A 6,309-nucleotide genomic window follows, 5' to 3' on the forward strand; every position below is an offset into this window, starting at 1 on the left:
CCTTTGATATCAATCTTTAAAATATTAGATACCTTAAAGCTTGTATTTGAGAAACCTATGTTACACAATGACTACTTAATTCGCCACCTGGTACATATACATCGACGGGAATTTATTTGACATCTGCGAAAATATTATTAGTATGGTAATAATGACTTATTTGACGTCTGATAATGTGTTATTAGAATGATAATTGGAACATGTCAGTCCATTTCATCATAAGTCCAAGTTAAATTAAACAACATTGATTAAATTTGTCTACCGCAACTTGCTTTGTTGATTATAGATTCAACAATCCGCAATCAATATTTTTTAGATTTTCATTTATAAAATTAAGCGTTAACGTGTCAAGCGCTCATCTTAATATTAGTATAACATTGTTTACTTACATAATCACATTATGTCACATTGATAAACTTTGTTGTTATTGATGTTATTGCTGCTACTGTTAGCTGTTAACAAGATTACCTATAATCAAATGCGTTCCATATGCCACCATTACGTTTTGCATTTATTACATTATTAAAAGTGACTTTATAGAAATGAATAGGAATTGATGTGAAGGATATTTGGTTGCTATTTCTTAAAGGTTAAGCAACCATGTAGAAGCTCTAATGTTATCACATAGTCAACGAAAAGTTATGATGTGATTATTGATGTTCACATCAATATATGTAGGATAAGAATGGACACGATTTCATTCACTGATCGAAAGAGTGAAATGTTGTAATCTTGGCTTTCTATAAACTCATCAATTGCTTTACAGCATTCCGTCCATCATACGTATCTAGAAATAGTGATTTGTTACCAAAGTCCACAGATATGTTATGCAGGGGTGAAGTCGAGAATATTCTATAGCTCTTCTTTCCATTTTGTGTCAAGTTTTAAAATACACTCTGTCTCTTTCTCTCAATACTTTCCTACCAATACCTATAGTTCACACGTGATTTCATATTCTTCACTCACTGGCTTCTCTCCTTTTCCCGCCAAATAACCGCCACTTTCCTAAGGTGTTTTGGATGCTTATGAATGTCTGAAGTTTCTGTAACCAGGAGTTCGTTCCTTTTTAGGATCAGAAGATTTGTCCAATGTCCAACCTTTGCTATGTGGGTTTCTGTCGGGCTTGTTTTCCTTCGACGATCGGACAATTTCTCCTCACTTACGAGCTCCATCCGACCGGGATTGGAACTAAGAGTTTCCATCTAGTAGAAAAGTTTATGGTACCTCATGCCAACCAGCCTATTATGTGACTTGTTAAAAAGGGCGGAGAGAATTAGTGGTCATATTGCGCCGGTCATTTGCGCCCATTTTGCTTTAATTACAACCAAGATTCTATCTATTCTACCCTGTGTCCCAACGGAACATCCACATTGATGTGGCGTGGAAGTGTGACTACAGGGTACACTCTTCATTAAGAAAGGACTGAGTAGCGTAGCATTGCAATTGTTTTATAGTAATGAATGATTGATAAATGCTTAATCGTTGATCTCAGGCATGAAAGAGAGAGAAGATTAGAGTGATTTATATATATATATATATATATATATATATATATATATATATATATATATATATATATATGTATATATATATATATATGTATATATATATATATATGTATATATATATATATATATATAAATATATATATATATATATATATATATATATATATATATATATATATATATATATATATATATATATAAATATATATATATGTGTGTGTGTGTGTGTGTGTGTGTGTGTGTGTGTGTGTGTTTGTTTGTGTTTAAACCTTTCTTTTACTTGTTTCAGTCATTTGACTGCGGCCATGCTGGAGTACCGCCTTTAGTCGAACAAATCGACTCCGGGAGTTATTCTCTGTAAGCCTAATGCTTATTCAATCAGTCTATTTTGCAGCACTGCTAAGGTACGGGAACGTGAACACACCAACATCGGTTATCAAGCGATGGTGGGAGAACAAACACAGACACACAGAAATACACATACAAACTCACACACACACACACACACACACACACACACACACACGCACACACACACACATATATATATATATATATAAACATATACATACATATGTATACACACACATGTACACACACACACACATACACACACACACACACAAATATATATATATATATATATACTTACACGGAGGAAAGTTTTAGGAACATTTCAACACCTTCCCTTGACCTGTGCGCCTCCTTGTGTGTGTATGTGTTTGTGTGTGTGCATATATATTATACGTGTAAATATATATGTGTGTGTGTGTGTGTGAGTGTGCATGTGTGTGCGTGTGTGTACATGTGTGTGTACATGTGTGTGTGTGTGTATAATCACACACACACACACAGAAAGAAAGAGAGAATAATATAAATATATATCAGATACACATACTTACATATACATATTGAACACCTAGCCATTTTGACAAACATGAAAATGTGAAAATTGTAAAAAATATACACCTGATTTCTTGCAGTAAATTAATATTTTCATACCCAGACATGTCCATGACACAAAAATATGTCAATGCTTGTGATACTGATTTAAAGGTAGATAAAATATTCGAGTAAACTTTATATAAATCAGTGCAGGTAAAGTTTGTCATTGCATTAAAGCACAAAATCAGATAATTTAAGTTGAGCGACATTCGCAGAAAACATTTTGTAAGAAGGATTTGTTAAATCCAGTTTGACAGGCCTGCTTAATTCATTCTAAGTGGGTTTAGGAAAATGAAAATAGTTCATAATCTTTGTTTTACTTCTTGACAATTTTAAATCATCGTCTCTTTCCGGATTTAAAAATATCTATCTCTGAATATCTGCCCTTTCTCTACTATTCCATCATCCATTTCCGCTGCTTTGTTTCCCTTATTCTACAGCCATTCTCTGCTTTTTCTAACTCGTAAGAACTTGATGCTTGACTTTTCCAATAACTACGATAGATTCATTGAAAGAAAAAAAAATTAAGCATACAGCTATATTTACAGATGAAGTATACGGAGTCCATGCCGTGTTGCTAGTATCACGAAGATCAAACTAAAGAAGATCGAGCTATTATATACTATTCACTTAGTGCTCAAGTATCTATCATAAAACAGAATAAATAATAAAAAAAAACTAAATATATGAAATACATAAGAAATGGAAGCATACATTGAACAAGGTATTTGAATACACACACACACATAATTGAAAACCAAGGGGACAGTGGAAATTTATTCACATCCAAAACTTTTTTTTATTAAAAAGTTTTCTATATATATAATAAACAACATATTTTTCTCCTGCAGCAACTGCACTTTGGCCTGTAGGCAATTATGCATTTTGGTCACTGCAATTTCATCAAGGGTCCCTCACTTACGATGTTTTCAAAATGGACTAATTCAAACAAGCTTCCTACTTTGGTATTCAGTAGAAGGTGATAGCGTTGCTTTTTAAATCGAATTGAATTTTGGTCTTATAATCACCTCTACTGGTATTACAGTGGAATCGTGGTCTTAGAACGTTTATTTATATTACAATTAATTGTAGCAGTGTTGTTTACGTTTTACTGTATGAAGTATATTATTTATTCAGAGGTATTTCGATATAGGCCAAGGTGTTTTCATCTGCAGGGACGGTAATGGTCTAAGTATCTGCGGATGTAAAAGGCATTGTGTTTATTGACTATCTTCAAAAGAAACTCATCGTCCATAGAAAGTACCATACCAACTTACCGAGGCAGTTACGAAAGGCTATCGTGAGCAAAGCCCAGGAAAATTGACGAGTGGAATCTTGTTTCATCAGCACACAAGTCCTTCGTTTCAATGGCTGTTGTGTATTACTGTGGCTTTTAACGGGTTGATTACCTCCCTTTTCTGATTTCGTCCCATCTGACTATCATCTTTTCCCCAGCATGAAAACGCACTTGGCCTTGGCTGAAAAGCAGAATCGCGAAGATGATAGCATCATATCTATTGATGATGACTTTTTTGACCAACAGGTTTAAAGCCTCTTCACCAATGAAATCCAAGGACTGCAACAGCAATGGAAGAAGTGTGTGGTCAGTAGGGGGACAATGTTGAAAAATACACCTTATTTAGTCACATTCCATGAGAATATCTGGTCGGGCTTTGGACTTGTCAGCCGACCCTAGTGTTTGTTTATAATTCTCTAAAGTATCAATTTCTGTGTTAGTTTATAAATCGGAAATATGACCTTAACATGAAAGGAGAAAACATTTACATATTGCATTAAATGCTTTAGCTTTAGAAACGTTTATGATGATGGAACCAATGACGTATGATCTGATTAAACATTTATTCACGGATTTACGCCTACATCATCTCCTGATAAAATGATATTCTTTGAAGCTTAGCACTGGACCGATATTATAGTTATATTTAATCCAGGTATAATAGTGATATAAGAATCATCGGTGACTATAAACGAATGGTGATATGCCAGACATTAGATTTACTCAGATTTATAGGTTCGATCATACTCATCGTAGACATGCTGACTTTGATATATAAAAGGGAAGAATTCAAGTAACTATATTTTGGTCAAGAAAGAGAAGTCGTGTATAGAGAATTAGAGAACTCTCGTGCTGGAGATGAATGTCGTTTGGCACAAAATACCGTTTTCTACAGTTTAGTGCATCTAGCGTGGACGCATATTAGTCATCTACAATACTTTTTTTAAATGTATGAATTGCAAGAAACACTTAGGTTTCTTTCTCTAATATTTTACATAGATCACCCTACTGAAGTTAATGTTTCAAAGACAAAATAGGGATTTTGAAAGAAGTATTAAACATTAAATTGCTATGGGGTTCCACCACAATAAAATAGTAATCAAAGATCTCCATAGATATGGCTTAGAACCACTAATTTACAGGGTAATTAATTACATGTACTAGAAAGAGGACAGAGAGAGAGAGAGAGAGAATAGAGGGGAGGGAAAGAGAAAGAGAGACATAAACAAGGAGATTGAGAGAGTAAAGACGGGTGTAACATGTTTTCCACATTAATTATGTAGGCGTTTCTTTTAATGTCATCCATAATGAAGCCAGCCTACAATCAAACTCACACCATCCATGACCTATCGTCCTTCTCTTGGGATATAACATATTAAGACGGCGAATTGAAAGATCAAATAAAGCACAATGTCGTATACTATGTGGTAGATGTTGCGATTCTCTGATTTCGGAGGCAAAATCCTCCTGAATTCAACTTTGCCTTTCATTCTCTGGTGTCGAAGAAAAATGTTTCTATCCTGGACGGTGTATGGTTCCGCTAGAGAATTGGCTAAGATGCTTTGCGGTGTCTGTTCCAGCTTTTAGTATTTTAGGAGCGACGGCTGCGACAACACTAGTGTCAAACTGTATCGGTCTAACTTGATGGTTTTTTTCCCTTTTTATTTTCTTCTATTCTTTTACTTGTTTCAGTAATTTGGCTACAGCCATGCTGGAGCACCGTCTTAAAGGGTTTTGGCCGAAGAAATTGATCCCAGGACTTATTCATTGTAAGCCTTGCCGTTATTCTATCGCTTCTTTAGCCGAACCGCCAAGTTACGAGAACATAAACACACCAACATCGGTTGTCAAGCGATGATAGGGGTATAAGCGCAGACGCACACACGTAAATATATATATATATATATATATATATATATATATATATATATATATATATATATTTATATGTATATACTAAATAAAATAAAAAATCGAAGAACAAACACAAGAAAAAACAACAACGCTAGGACGTGGTACATGCAAAGTATTAGCAGTCGCTCAGGGAAGGAAAGATTGGTGGTTTTACGTTTCGAGCAAAGCACTTCTTCAAAAACAGGAGAGAGAGGAAAGTCCAAGAGAAAAGGAAGACGGGGGGAAAAATCGCCAACGATTCGCATGTGGTTACATACGAGGGGCAGGTTGGGAGTTCCTTTAAAGGAGGGAAGGGGTAGTTTAGGGAAGAGGTTTGAGGTGGAGGGGTCGGACTGGAGTCACCGGAAGGCTCGGAGAATGGTGCATTGGAGAGGTGGGGTGGAGGGGTTGAAGAAGAGGGGGAACGGTTGACGGGCAACGGCGGAGCAGGTGCGGGGAGAGAGAACAGAGGCATGGTCCACGGATCATGACCTGGCAAGAGCTGTGTTGAGAGTGGTGAGGAGATATCCACGAAGGATAAAGTGGCGAGCCATGAGTTGAGCCTTTGTCTCAAAGTCATGGTTGTCACAGCAGAGCCTGCGCAGACAGTGGAATTGGGAGAAGGGGATGGAGCACTTGGTGTGGGTAGGGTGGGAGTAGAAGAAG

This window comes from Octopus bimaculoides, chromosome 6, assembly GCF_046866305.1.
Source record: "Octopus bimaculoides isolate indiv1 chromosome 6, ASM4686630v1, whole genome shotgun sequence".
Lineage (NCBI taxonomy): Eukaryota > Metazoa > Mollusca > Cephalopoda > Octopoda > Octopodidae > Octopus > Octopus bimaculoides.